This window comes from Spermophilus citellus (genome assembly GCF_964194105.1).
Source record: "Spermophilus citellus genome assembly, chromosome: 3".
Taxonomy (NCBI): Eukaryota; Metazoa; Chordata; class Mammalia; order Rodentia; family Sciuridae; genus Spermophilus; species Spermophilus citellus.
The window spans coordinates 154,942,022-154,957,246 of record NC_138184.1 but is presented as its reverse complement, the minus strand read 5'-3'; the positions used below and the strand labels follow the sequence as shown (position 1 = coordinate 154,957,246).

General features: G+C 34.8%; 1 protein-coding gene and 1 pseudogene across 4 annotated transcripts in view; one reads left to right on the top strand and one right to left on the bottom strand.

Moving 5' to 3' along the window:
• Window positions 1-15,225, bottom strand: part of CRPPA (CDP-L-ribitol pyrophosphorylase A) — a 313,443-nt gene that overhangs the window by 34,463 nt on the left and 263,755 nt on the right. The window lies entirely within an intron of this gene.
• LOC308644339 (large ribosomal subunit protein uL30-like) overlaps window positions 12,523-15,225 on the top strand; it is a 117,084-nt pseudogene continuing 114,381 nt past the window's right edge. The window contains exon 1 of the transcript in view: window positions 12,523-13,153. The product of the transcript in view is annotated as a large ribosomal subunit protein uL30-like (transcript). The remainder of the gene's footprint in view (window positions 13,154-15,225) is intronic.

The window sequence follows — 15,225 nt, the reverse complement described above, 5'->3', positions numbered from 1 at the left end:
AGGGACCATTGAGTAAGGAGTTATCCCATTACACAGAGGGGAAAGAAGAAAGAAAAGAGGAAGAGATGTAAAGTGTAAGAATGGGAAATTAGAGCTATGACGACAGATATAAAAGTTCAAATAAACCTAATAACTTACATGACATGATGAAAGAAATATTGGAGTTTTATCATAGAAAAAGAATCAATACAAGACTAAGAAAGCAAAGAAAAATGAATGGTTAATGCCCAAACTTACACAGGGAAGAAATTAAAATAATAAAATGTTTTAAGAGGCACCAATAAATTACATGTATGTGGTAAAAATAATACGCAAAAAATTAATGTTTAATTCACTGAAAATTGTGATAATATACAAACAATATTATTTTACCACAATATGTATAAGACGGAGTATATATTAGGATTTCAAGCTTTGGTCAACTGATAATAATCTATCAATGTAACTGAATACATTGTGAAATTAAAAGAGAAACAATAGGAAGTTTTAATTAGATACTCGTGTAGTTTGGGTCTTGAATATCCCCCAGAGTCCCATGTGTTTAAAGCTTGGTCACCAATCTGTGGTGGTACTGGAAGGTGGTAGTCCTTTAATATTTGAGGCCTAATAGAAGTTAGTTCACTGAGGGCATGCCTTTGCAGGGGATATTGGGACTCCGTTTCCCTATCACCCACAAGGTGAAGAGCTTTGTTTTATCTCCCATGTGTTCCCCAACATGATGTTCCACCTTGACACAGGCCCAAAAGCAACAGAGACAACTGACCATAGACTGAAAATTTCCCCCTTATAAGCTTGTTATCTCAGGTATTTTGTCACAGTGACAGAAAGCTGACTGACACAGATGCCTAAAAGCATTTGTACTATTTATCACCAATCCTAAGGAAAAAAAAAAGAAAGCTTACAAATGGAAACGAGAATCACTATTTCATTATTTTGAGAATTTCTCTTAAAGAAAACACAACATTTTGCATCACTACTACAATATGTTATTGTACTTGGGTTCTGAGCTAATAGGACAAGAATTACACAATTACCCAGTTAAATATTAGAAAGTAAGACATAAATCTTACTTCTTTTTAACATAAAAGATAGTCACTTGTAAATATTAAAGAACTATTAATAGAATTCAGTAAGTGGTTAGGCACAAGATCAATCCATAAAATATGAGATTCCCTATATGAAAGGAATACAACTGTAAGAATTAATATTTTTAAGGATTCCATTCATGAAATTTAGTGGCTGACAAAATACTGCCAATATTAATCATAAAATATAGTAAAAAAAATTCACAATCACAATATTAAGGCAAAATGAACCCTGAATCCACAAACGGATATTATAAAGTCTTGAAAGGTATCAGACAAAGCTCTGCTATTTCTAAATTAAAGTGGACTGACTAGTCAATAATTAAAAATTAGTAATTGTGCCAGGCATAGTAGCATATATCTATAGTCTGAGAGGCTGAGGCAGGAGAATCACAAGTTCAAGAAGTTAGTGAGACCCTGTCTTAAAAAAAAAAAAGGGGGGGGGAGGGAGGGATGGGGATGCGCCATGGTGATTAAGCGCCACTGGGTTCAATCCCTGGGAAATCCCCTGCCTCCCCACCGAAAAACTGATAATTGCAAATAAAAGTACTATTAGGAGAATGTACAAAAAGAATAAATCATAGACCATAATGTTAAATCATACTCATTCCTTTTTTATAGCTAATGTTATTGTGTTCTTTGAATTTATTTTTGTTATTAATTAAGCAATCAAATCTTATGTTAATTTTTATGGCCAAAATTTCAGTTAGAATAATAATGAACTCAAGTAATTGGGAGGGTGGTTGCCATACTCTTTAACTTTAATGGCAAGGTATTATTTTTCTGCTCCTAGGTATCATGTGGGAAAATAGAGGTGTACTTTAAAGGTCTTTTAAAATTCAGCCCTACATCCCCAAATAATACCAGTAACCGGGAATGCCACATCTCTTCTCAAACTGGTATATAGACTTTTAAAAAAGGATGTCTATGGTGATGGGAATCAAGACAGTATTTGAAGTAGGTTTATCTGGATTGGAAGAAATCTGTGACTTTCACAGTAACAGGAAAGTCAGAGAACAAAGGGCTTCTAATGTAAGGAGGAGAAGCCAGAAGACAAATACAGCCAATGGAAATAATGTGGCAAGTAAATGAGTTCCGGCCAGAATATAACAAGTTCTTAATGATGGGGAAGGGGTGAAGAAAGAGATTTCAAAGTACAAGTCAGATGAAAAAATTGAATCTAAATGTTAATTCCACCTTTGCAGATCCCATAATTTAAGAAAAAGTCAAATATGTTGTAATTATGATGACTGGTGAAATTAAGAACAAACTTACTATGGCAAAGTATATATTTCATAGAAGAAAGGAGAAAAGTTCAGAAATAGTAGCAAGTGATCCAGAAAGCAGAAAATAATTATTTTACTCCATAATTAAACGCACAATATACGAATCATTTTAGTCTTCCAGTACAGGTCTAAATAAGAAACACTGGTATATATTGCTTCAATTATTGCAGCTAAACCATGAAAGTAAATGCATACAAAGATTCCAAACCTAAGCAATTTATCCAATTGTATTACCAAACCCATTATTTTAAGGGAAAAATAACATTGATCCCTCTTGTCACAAACACATTATGCTACTCTTTGTTCTGTCCACTCTATGAATTAGACTATTGTCAGCCCATTGAATTTGTCTTTGGTCAAAAATCTTTTGTATATGTAGCTTCCTCTCTCTAGAATAATTTTTCTTCTCATTTCAGATCTCTGGCCGAGATGAGAAATTGCTTTTTATGTCATTCTTCTTCAGAAAGTCTTTCTTAATCTTCCTGTTGAAGTTGAATATACCCATCTTAGGTTCTCTTTGTATCTGTACTTTTTAGCTCTTGTCCCCATCCCAGTAGTGTTATTCAAACTAGACCTGAAGCTCCAGGCTACAATACCTAATACCACATCAAATCATGTGTTTTTGCTCAAAATGGCATCCTGAGTGTATGTCATGAACTCCAACCACAGTAGGTATTCAGTACCTACTTTGAACAAATATAAGGAATGAAATTTAGGTTACTGGCACTATGGTTGCTGAGGGTCTATAGTTCTCTCAGCATGTAACTTTTTCTCTTTTCCCATTCTGAGTTTACATTTTGCTTCCCTTTTCCAATCCTTTCTCACTTGTCATGGATATCCAATTGCAATGACCAGGAAGGAAGTTTTTGTTTCAGGGTTCCAATGCTTCTGATAAACCATCATTCCAACTCTCAGGACCCATTTGTTTCTGGCTAGTACTCCAACTCACATAAGACATGGGATGAGAAAGGAAAAGCACAGGATCAAATAATTACTAAACTTTTAAAAAATACTGTTCATGTTCTACCTCAGATCATCTCAGATTCTATGCACAGTGTACCTATCACATCACCCTAGAAAAATTAACTATCCTGACCAAATGCTTGCTAGGAGTGGTGCGTCATTGTAATTTTTGATTACAATAATTTTGTGATTATTTTTGTGATTACTTTTTGTTACTGGGTATGATATTTTGTTTAGAAGACAGAAAATTAATCATTTACATTTCTCTAAGTTGCAATATTGGGGAAATTTCAGGCAGTAAACAGTAAGAGGGATAGGAAAAGGGCATATCTAAATAAAGATTCCAAAAAATTGTTATTCAATTCATATAAACCACCCAAAGCTGTACAATAAGATTGGGTTTCTTTAGTGAAGAAAAAGAGGAGAGGGATACCTAGAAGACTCTGTCTTGCATGTTTTAGCTAATTCTTACAACAGAATTAAACCAATGCAAAGAAAATTTTCCTGAATGTAAATCTTCCTCTCCTACATTACCATTACTATGTTGAGGAATGTCTGTGCATTCAACTTCCTAACACTGACCCAGACCTCATTCTGCCAAGTTGCAGTGATTGGAAAGTTCCCTGGAACTTTCTCCTTTCTGTTCATACACCCACTGCTGAGTATGTTCATTTACAGAAGATAAATGAGGCTCTGTATCCTTTTGTTTAAATGAAGCCCAACTGAATAATAGGTGGAAAGTAGTTCTAGGCTTCAAAGATAAAGAGGTTCCTTAGGATGGACTGAATATGTGTCTCCCCAAAACTTGTACAATGAAATGTAACCCCTAATGTGATGGTATTTGGAGCTGGGGTGGTCTGGTGATTAAGTCATGAGGTCAGAGCCTTTTAATCATTACTGGGATTAGTGCCCTCAAAAAAAGAAACCCAGAGAGCCCTTGTAACCGTCAACTACATAAAGACACAGTGAGAAGATGATGTAGTACCAGAAAGTAGGCATTTAGAAAACACTAAGGGTGTGGCCAAGAAACCATTTGATAAGGAGATGAGTATGCACCAACTATCTCAACAGAAGTCAAGCTCTATTTGTTACTATGAAGTGATGAGTGGGGGTTAGTATGGATCATCCATCTCAATAGAAGCCAGGAGCTACTTTTCGCCACAATAGAAGAATAACAATTTGGAGATCACTGGGACTGCCCTACAATTTATAGTCCCAGAGTGCAAGGGCTCTGGAAGAAGAACAGTTTCAAAGGAGGGCTACCCAGCTCTTAGGGCCACAGGATGCCTGGGCCATGTTGGCTGACAATCTACAGGACACAGGTAGAAAATTTTGGCAACAACCATGAAGAGTGCTCAGGGGTTAAGGCTGCAAACACTTAGGTTACAACGGGTATATTCCAGCCTTGATGAGCTAAGGCAGGGGAACCTGTCATCCACCCTCCTGCCCACAGTGGGGCAGATCCCAGGCAGAGAACCCTATGGAGGTAGGGCCACCACACACAGCCCCCAGTAGGGCAATGCTTAGTAGAAACATGGAGGTGAGGATGGCTGGAACCCTGAGAGCCCAACTCCTGTCTACAAAGCTCTAAGGGCAGCAGGATCAACCCAACCCCTCTAGTGGGCCTGGAAAGCTAAGTGTGGAGCTAAAGGAGATTATTCTCAAGATTTAAAGTGTAATGGAATTTTTCCATTGGGGTTTAGAGTTATTTTGGATTTGTTATGACTTTCTTCTTTCCTATTTTTGTCCATTGGATTGGCAATATCTGTTTGCAAACACATAATACATAGTTTCATAGTTTCATATTCAGGGAATGATATATGCCTCAAGACCTTCACAATAGTGATAAAGACAGGATGTAAACAGATGGCTAACTCATTCATAATGAAGGAATGCATGCACAGAACTTCTTTATTGGAAAAGGATCATTTAAGAGTGACTCCAGACTTTGTAAAGGTAAAATAAAAGTAAAATTAGAGATGAAACAAAGGGCAAAATGACACAGAAGAGGCCTGAGAATATAGGAGAGAATACAGGCAAGCCTGATATTGCCAAGACTAGCTCTTTTAAATTATGGGTGAAGTACAGCTAAATCAATCTCGAAAATATCCAGAGTGTTTGTAAAAAGAAAAAAAAAACTTACACACAAATTTAATCATAAAGCAAAGATACTGTGAAAAAATCTAAATCAATCTTGAGACTAAGAATTCTCTGAAATAAAGTGTTTATTAAGCTTCTACAGATGCTAGAAAAAAAATAAAAGGATTCATACTGGGACTAATTCCCTATACAACCAACAGCATAGCAAGATAGCAGTTGGAAGAAGGCAATGTGATTTAAGTACTAGGGTATTTTATAATAAAAATTTTGAGAGAAAAAAATTAAAATTTTGAGAGAAAAACCAACCTTACAGTGGCTATAGTTAAGAGGGGTAGAAAAATAGGGAGCAGAGTCCTGGGACTGGAGGACATCCATAAAGAGAAGCTTTTGCTGCTTCTTGGTTGGATGGTTCTACAAGCAGAATGTGATCCTATCTTGAAGGCTAATCTTCAATCTACAGGAAAGCAATATGGAGCAGTTCTTCTTTATTGATTTAGCTTGAAGCTATCAGTTAAAACAAACTTCTCATTCTTTCCTCTGTCCTCTGGCCTTTAACTTAAGTTGGGATATCTCAGGTTTATTCTTTTGTGAACTATATCAACTTTTCTAAGAAACAATAATTTTATAATATGATTACCTACCAGTTTACCTGTATTGGAGTCTACATTTTTTATATTGCATTTCTTTAAAGTAGAACATACACTTCATTAAATAAATAACAAAAGCAAATGCTCTTGACCAATTCTCAAAACTGTATTATTTCAATATGCCTGAGCAAGCACTGGGGAAAATATGGAGGGTTTTCTAACTTTCTAAAATCAGCTGTTACATGCTCTTTGCTCATAGCAAAACAGAAAAACCTACAAAAGGATTTTTAAACAGGCATAATTTCAATTGCACAGCCAGAAGGTTTTAATAAATCTGAACAAGTACAGTGTCAAGCACAGGTTAATATATACCTCTGTGAAGACCTCTGTTTGGTCCTTGAATACTTTGTGGTTGGGTAAGACTTTATTATGTAAACTATATATTGAGCTTTATGCCTTGTAATTATGGTTAAATGTTATTTGTGAAAGTTTCTTCAACTTATTGAGAATTTTGGTTCCTCAGCTGGCAGCAATTAAGACTCAAAGACCACCAGACATAATTCTGCAGCGCCTTTTGGGATCCACAAGCTTGTTATGAGCACTTAATAGCAAGCATACAGGAACATTATACTTTGATAATAAACAAAGCCAGAGGGAAGGTTATTTATTTCCATTAAAAAATCCTGCTCATAAATGATTCAAAAGTTAAAAGAAAGATGGCAATTCTACTTATATATGCAACTGTATTTGCAATCAGAGCCGCTCTATGCAGAATTTTTTGAACTTTGAAAGTAATAGCTCACACAAATTACTGACTACTTCTTGCCAGATCAGGACATTCATTGAACAAAGCCATTTCCATATGAGCAACCACAAACATTTCTAGCTTCAGTTGTTAATCTCCCATGAAAAACTATTTCCATATTATTTTTAACTTGTATATGGTAATGATTGTCTGTTTATCTCTGAAGCATGAAAATTTTACAGTGCCCTATACAATATATTTATGCACCATTTTCCCTTCCATATTGTTGGCAAATGGGAGATTTACATTTTTCTCCCAAGAAAGAAAGCTGAGAAGCATATTGCTTTCTGTTTTTTAACTGGCTCCTTCTCTATGCCCTAAATTCTCACTCTTTTGAGACTACTCATCAATAGCTTTTCAATTTTACCTTAGATAAAAAAATGCAATTTTATGAAATCAAATAATGTGCAAAAGGAGATTAAATGGCAAATACACTACATAATTTACCTTGACTATATGAAAATAAAATTATTAAATTATACTGTAATTTAGAAATTGATATTTTATGATTACAGGAATCTATTCAAGATATTTATACATAGACCTAAGACCTAAGATACTTGTGTGCCTTTACTAAGAGTTGTAAACTAATTCATTTGATATACTAATTTAGCATTATAGATAAGGAAAACAATCTTTACAAAGACTAAGTATATAACCCAAGGCTACAAAACAAATAAGTGATGGTCTTGAGCATAAAATTCAGTTCCATCTGAATTTTAAAAAATAATTCTCTTTCTGGGACTCTAAGCTTTATCCTTTTTAAAGTTTAAAAATGACCCAATGATAAACTAGACTGATTTCAAATATGCTGATCCTGAAGCACAGTTACAAATTAATGCAAGCCATTGCTAACTATGGTAGTAGTTTGTAAGGAACTCACAGTTTAGTGTTTTGGAAAAAAAAATCCATAATGTCTTTTAAAGCTGTCTCCAATATATCAAACATGTGAAACAATAGCATATCATTGAGAAGAATTTATGGAAAAAAGTAGGTGTTTACTGGTTTGGGGGGATGAAAACTAGTGAGACAGATAGATGTACACAGAGATGTAGATATTTAGATAAATTTACTTAAAAATTATTTCCAAAAGTATTTCCTACATCTGAGAGAGATTTGACTCCAGCTATGTGTATGTATTTCAATTTCTTTTATGTGGTTACCTACATACTATGATTTCAATGTTTGTATACCCGCAAAGTTCATGTGTTTAAATTGATAATAGTAAAAGGATGGGCTTTTCGGAAGTGAGTAGGTCAGAGGGGTGAAGATCTCATTAATGAGATTAGCGACCTGATAAAAAGAGGCTCCAGAGAACTGCCCTGTCCCTTCTACCAGGTGAGGATACAGAAGCATCAGATGAATCAGGAAAGAGGTCCTGTTCAGACAATAAAGGTACTAAAGCCTTGATCTCAGACTTCACAGGCTTCAAAATTATAAGAAATTTGTTTCTGCTGTCTATAAGCTACCCACTTCACGGTATTGTTTTTTTTTGTTTGTTTGTTTGTTTTTTTTAAAGCAGACCCAAAAGACTAAGGCATTTTGAGAAGGAAATGGAACGAATGAATGAAAATGAACTTCTGATCTTTGACATACTTGTGCATTTTTAAAGTTTTTCAATTAAAAGAATTGGCTCATGAATTAACTTAATTTTTTATAAAATAATAATGGCACCAAAGACAAAGAGCCTTCAAAATTACACACCCCGGGCTGGGGCTGTAGCTCAGTGGTAGAGTACCTGCTTTGCACCTGTGAGGCACTGGGTTGGATCCTCAGCACCACATAAAATAAAGATATTGTGTCCAACTACAACTAAAAAAAAATTTTTAAAAATTAAACACTCAGACAAGGGCTAAATTTTTAGAGACAGCTAAACTAAAATCTCCATTTATTAACATGTGATTAAGAGTACTATAAAATATTCACATTAATTTTCAATTGTCCTATTCCAAAAAGACATTTAATTTTCTTGTCAACTAGACTATCCTATTCTTGAGTTTTTCATTAGAATATAATCTGTCTGGAGGATTATATTTTTTTCATAAGCATTTCATACAGAAAAATATCTTGGGAATAAACATAATGTATAATTCTGAGATGGATTTAAAGATAACTATGACCTTTGCTTTTTCATTACCATGTTTTATGTGGTACACAAACAATCCACAATGAATTGTAAATGTTTACAATTATAATCTTGCACAAAATATGAGTATTGGATGTTCATTAAATGCTTTATTAAGACCTTAGGAAAATGCCATGTAGAAAAAATATTTCACAGTGTGAGTTTTATTCATTTTTGAAGTGACAAAAAGTAGATATATAAATATTAAGATGACAATAAATCCAGCATGCAATGAAAATCAACAAAGTTAATAGACCACAAACCATTCATACATAAGTGATATATTTCTCTAACGGAACCCTTTATTGTAAAGATATTTATGTGAAAACAAGATCATTGTTTTTATAGAGAATGTCTGCTCTCTACATACCACCTACAACAAAAACCCTTCATATAGGACAAACCATTGACAGAGAAGTATATATTAGAAATTCCTCAAGACACAATTTGTCTGCAATAGAAGAACTAGAAAAATGTGCTTCATTTGAGGGTGAAGGGCAGTAAGCAAAATTATGTTTGATACAGTCTGAGAAATACAGAAAACAAGTTTAAAATGCTTTCAAATACTAACTAAGCATCTTTTAAAAATCATTCAAGAGCATTTAAGTGAACATCAGAGGGTATATAAATTATACTACAAGTCCACATTTACCTGTATTAACCTGTATTTCATATTTTATCTACCAATAATAAGGTATGAGCTTATAACTGTAAACCTTCACACACAAGCTCCAAAACCTAAACACAAGGAAAATATGTAACTTGATGATCTTTATATACTTCTTATTGTATAAAAGTGCCTACATGTTATGAAATCATAAGAAATATTTTTCTTTAAAATTATTTTATAATTTGACCAATAGTAGGGAGTAAGAAACATTAGTCAAAATATCTATTAAACATTTTTAAAAGCCTGTCTTCTCTCTTTGTCATTAGCTGACTTGTTATGAAAAAGAGGAAGAGGCAGCAGATGATATTAGAGAGAATACAAGAGAGTCTAATGGCAGCTCTGAGATTTGGTAATGCTGTTGATTTTGGGCAACTCACTAAACTTCAATTCTCATATTCATTCATTCTCTCTCTTTCTCCCTCCCTCCCTCCCTCCTTTCCTCCCTCCCTCCCTCCTTTCCTCCCTCTCTCTCCTCTTCCCTCTCTCCATGTGCAAAATAAAGATAACAAAACTTGATCCATCCATCCCTGAACCTACCTGTTGTCAGAATTTTTCTAAGGTTTAAATGAATTGAGGAAGTCCAAATCAATATAATATTTTAAGAATTCTCATACATACTTTATCACTAATTTGCTTGATATTATTGGGGAGTGGGAAGGTAAATTAAAACCTTTTATGTCATGAGATTTTAATGAGAAGTTGTATTAAAATAGAAAAATAAAAGAGAATTATACAAAAGTATTTTTTTGTTTTCTCTTGCAACCAGACTATACTTGCCTTCTTATCTCTGGTGCCAGGTATACACTAAGCACTAACAAACACTGGTCAAGGAAGGAGGAAAGGAAGTGCATCTCCTAGTGTTATGCTACCATGTTAACTTCAGAGTTAATACAATTTAAGTATTCCTATCATAGAATCTCACACTGTCTTACAGCAGAGTAGACAATCTTCTAGGAGGTAGAAGAGATCGCCATGTGTGACAGATTTCTTCTGGTCGTTCTGGTCAGTCATGCTTCCCACAAACAAACTTAAAGATTATTGCAACCTTGCCATCATTAAGATTTTTGCTAACACAAGTAGAACTGTTTCTTTAAGGAATATACAGGCTAGAGCAAAAATATGAAAATATAAGTATGATACATGCTTTTCAAAAATTTACTATGATTTACTACTGGCTTTTAAGAAGTGTAATTGTATATAACTTAATCATATAAATGATCACACAGAGATATAAGGAAATAAGTCCTAAAGTTGAATTGCCTTAATTAAAGAAACAGAACAGAAGGACAGCAGTGAATTTTTCCCTTTCTGGCCCAATCTATACCCACGGGGGTCTGCAAACCTTTTATAGAGCACAGTTGGAAACCACAGGCTTATATAATGCTTTTTAGCTAGTCTTATGCAGAACAGCCTTTTTACCTCAGCAGTACACTTTTGCAGAAAGCAGATTCAATGGGCAACAAAATTTTCCTATTATGCCTTTTATATTTGTTTCAATAATACTGAAACAAAATCTAAGTTTCTGCCTTTTTTTGGGGAAGGGGAACACTGGGGTTTGAAACTCAAGGACACTTAACCATTGAGCCACACCCTCATCCTTTTTTGTATTTTATTTAGAGACAGGGTCTCACTGAGTTGCTTAGGGCCTAAGTTGCTTAGGCTGGCTTTGAACTTGCAATCCTTCTGCCTCAGCCTCCTGAGCCACTAGTATTACAGGCATGCACCACAGTGCTGGGCAGGTTCTGCCATTTCTTACAAATAGAATAGTTTTTTAACATTGGGCAGGGATGGAGGGAATTGCTGAGAATGAATCATTCCAGTCATACTCATGATTCATGTGGTATAATCAGGTACTTTTTGAGGACCCAGGCACTACAGATGGGTATGGAACATTCCACAAGAAAAAGAAACCTTTGGACAATATTGTGCACATGAATGCCTATGAATAGTCAATTGACCTGATGTTAGGAACCTTTCCTTAGTCCTTCCCACTTGTCCAATGACTGCCCTGCTTTGTGTATATTCAACGATGTCAGTTGGTATTGTAACCAAGGAAGTCAATAATGCCCTCAAACCTATCTAGGCTGCCCCTGATTTTGTAATTAAAATGTCATTGACACACAGCTATCTATTCACCTATGATTTGTCTATGGCTGCTTTTGCACTACTACAGCATAACACCTGTATCTTTTGTCACTCTTCATAAGAAAATTAAAACTACTTCACAACAAGTTAGAGAAATGTTTTGACACCTAGATTTTAAATAATTTCTGAAATTCTTAATGTTCAACAGCTAGATTTTATGTAAAATACCACGAACCAACTTTGCCATATTTTTTGCTAATGCATATAAGTTCAAAAATAGACCCTAAATTAGATAAAAGTTGTACAGAAATTTTGATTTGTATTCTACAAAGTCTAACAAATCTGAAATATTAAACAGAAATGATTTAAGTGAGCTAGGTAAATGTGACTATTCAAACATGTCATTTTAAAGGGAAAATCCAAAATGTATCATATATATCATGCCGTTCACCGTTTATTATCTTTTTCAGACTATTAATCAGCATGTTAGATTACTTAACTACATTTGAAATTGCACAAAGCAAAACTTAAGCAAAACATTTATAGGACTGATTTTATGGAAGACTGAATCTTTTGTTAACTTAATATGCATGTACTCATCTACCAAGATCAAACATGTAACTTGTATATTAATTTACAAAAAGAACCACATTTAATGTGAAAATGTTTCTTCTTTCAAGGGTAATATTCATCCTCTTTTCCGCTGGAACCACGGAGAGTGCCAAAGGGAAGAAAAAGAATGTTCCTGCTATACCAGAAACCCTCAAGACAAAGTTATGGAATTTCACAGAATTGAAGGTGAAGTGCCTAAGAAAGAAGTTTGCACAAAAGATGCTTCAAAAGGCAAGGAGGAAGCTTATCTATGAAAAATCCAAGCATTTACTGCAAGGAATATAGGCATACATACAGAACTGAGATTCGAATGGCTAGGATGGCAAAAAAAAGCTGTCAATTGCTACATACTTACAGAACCCAAATGGCATTTGTCATTAGGATGAGAGGTATCAATAGTGTGAGCACAAAGGTCCATAAGGTGTTACGTACCATACCTCCCATGGCACCTCCATTAAGCTCAAGAAGGCTTCAATTAACATGCTGAGGATTACGGAACCATATATTGCATAGAGGTACCCAAAGCTGAAGTCAGTGGATGAACTAATCCACAGGCATATTTGAAATGGCAAAATAAGAAAGAAATGAACTGCCTTGACAGATAACAATTGGATTGCTCAGTTTCTTAGAAAATATGGTATCATCTGCATGGGAGGGTCTGATTCATGAGATCATGGTTGAAAACACTTCAAAGAAGCAAATAACTTCCTGTGGCTCTTCAAATTATCTTTTCTACAAGGTGGAATGAAGAAAAAGACCACCCATTTTGTAGATGGTAGAGATGCTGGCAACAGGAAATATCAGATCAACAGGCTTATTGGAAGGATGAACTAAGGTATGTATCATGGTATTTTTGTAATCTGATCGGTTAATGAACAATATTTGCTCAGAAAAAAAGAGTACAGTTTAGTATTGAGTTACAGAGATTATATGGAGGAGAAAGACTTTACACTTTGAGATGCTTGGTAACTTAAATATAAAAAAAGTAAAATTTTTGGATTTTGAGCTATTCTTAGTCAAAAAATTCTTCTAAAACAGTTCATATTTCTTAAAGAAAAGTAAAATCTGTGATAAGTTTTCTCCTAGGTTTGTACTTATACACTAATATTTTAAATTCCTTTGGATACCATCATACCCTACTCCAAATGAAACATCTACAGTTTAAGCATAGATGTTTAATAAATCTCTTGAGAATAATGTATAATACAAAATTCTAATCCAATCATCAGTGAAAAGATTAATGAATCTCAACAATAGTTCACCTACAACTTGGTTTCTTCAAGTTCACAAGTTTTGCAATAACATTTCACCAAGGTGATTTGAAGATGAATAATAAATACCTCTAGTATATCAAGAACAAATAATTATAGTAAATTTGTAACTGCATATGTTACATTTTAAAGTCACCATCAACAAATAATCTTCAGGAAAGGAAGATAAAATTTTTTGCCCTGTAAGTGGCTGAGTTAACATGTACAGAATACTGAGAACAAAGCCTGGAACAGGATAAAGAGCATACAAACTCTGCACCATAATAAAATTTAAAATTTAAATTTAAAATTTAAAAAAAAAGTATTTACCCATGGACAATTTTCTTCTCTGGCAGTGAAGTGCTTTAAAGTAAAAGAGACAGAAATGTATGCCCCTGAATATTTGTAAGGTGAAAATTTCCACCTTTCAGAAAATTATTATAAAACAATCAAGGAGTTAAAAAAATGTCTTATAAAACAATTTCAAGACTAAAGTCAGTGGAAATACAGCACCAGGAAAGTATAGCAATGAAACATATAGACTGTGAGATCCGTCCATTTCAACTGGGGATAAATAAGACAAAGAACATTTGTTCATAGCAACCAGTTTATGATCACCTGAATCAAAGAACCAACAAGGTTGCTGGATGTCCAACTGCTACTCATTCTCCAAAGCAGCCCTTAATACTAGTTTAATAATATGAACAAAACCTATTTTCCTCTGACAGGGAATGGCTAGCTATTGGTTTCTATGGTCATTTACAAAGTGCTAATGTATCTACCATCATTTTTCCTACTGGTAGAACATTACAGTGGCAATGGAATGAGGAAGCATGGTCAAATGATCTGTGGGATTTAGTTAATTTTCAAGAAAGACATTACCAGAGAGAACACCCAGGAAACCACTGGAGATGTACTGCCAAGAGATCATCGCCTGAACTATGATGATCATAGCAGGAACAACAAAAAAATTAAATTTTTAAAAAAGTGAGAAATATCAGAAAAAGAAAAGAACTAGAATTCAAATACTAGTGGGTAATGTTAACAATTCTTTAATCTGTGTTCCCCGCCAACACAAATAAATATTTGACAGCCATTTAATGACTTTGTGGGATCTTTTCGAACCAAGGAATAAACTATAAAACCCAGGTGAGGCCCAAGACTGAGGAGGAATGCTTTAAGGAGACAGGCTATGTACTGGTGGCAGGCCTTTGGACTTTGGTACCATCTGAGGACCAGAGTAGCCTTGTTCACATGTAGTCACCAGCTTTGCTTGTCTTTGGCCCTGTGAACATCCCCTTACACCAATGGTCCCAGGGAAAGCAATACCTATTTGTACCAATAGTAATAGGCTTGCCAACCTTAGACACATCTGTAATTCCTGAAGCAATACAGAAAACTGGGTCTATACCCCACCTACCTCAGCTCAAAGTAGTACCGCCTGCCCTAAGTACCTGGAAGCCAGGCTCACAGTAAGCCAGATAATAGACTCACTGATCTCAGACCCAGCATCAGTCCCTAAATAGTGCTGTAACCAAGCTCCAGCCTCATTCCACCCAGCCAGGAGGCAGGCCTACTCTCTTGAGACCCATTAAGAAGCCTAATCCATGGGTGTCCCTGGTAACAGGCTTACAAAACCTCAGACTTGACTACTCTT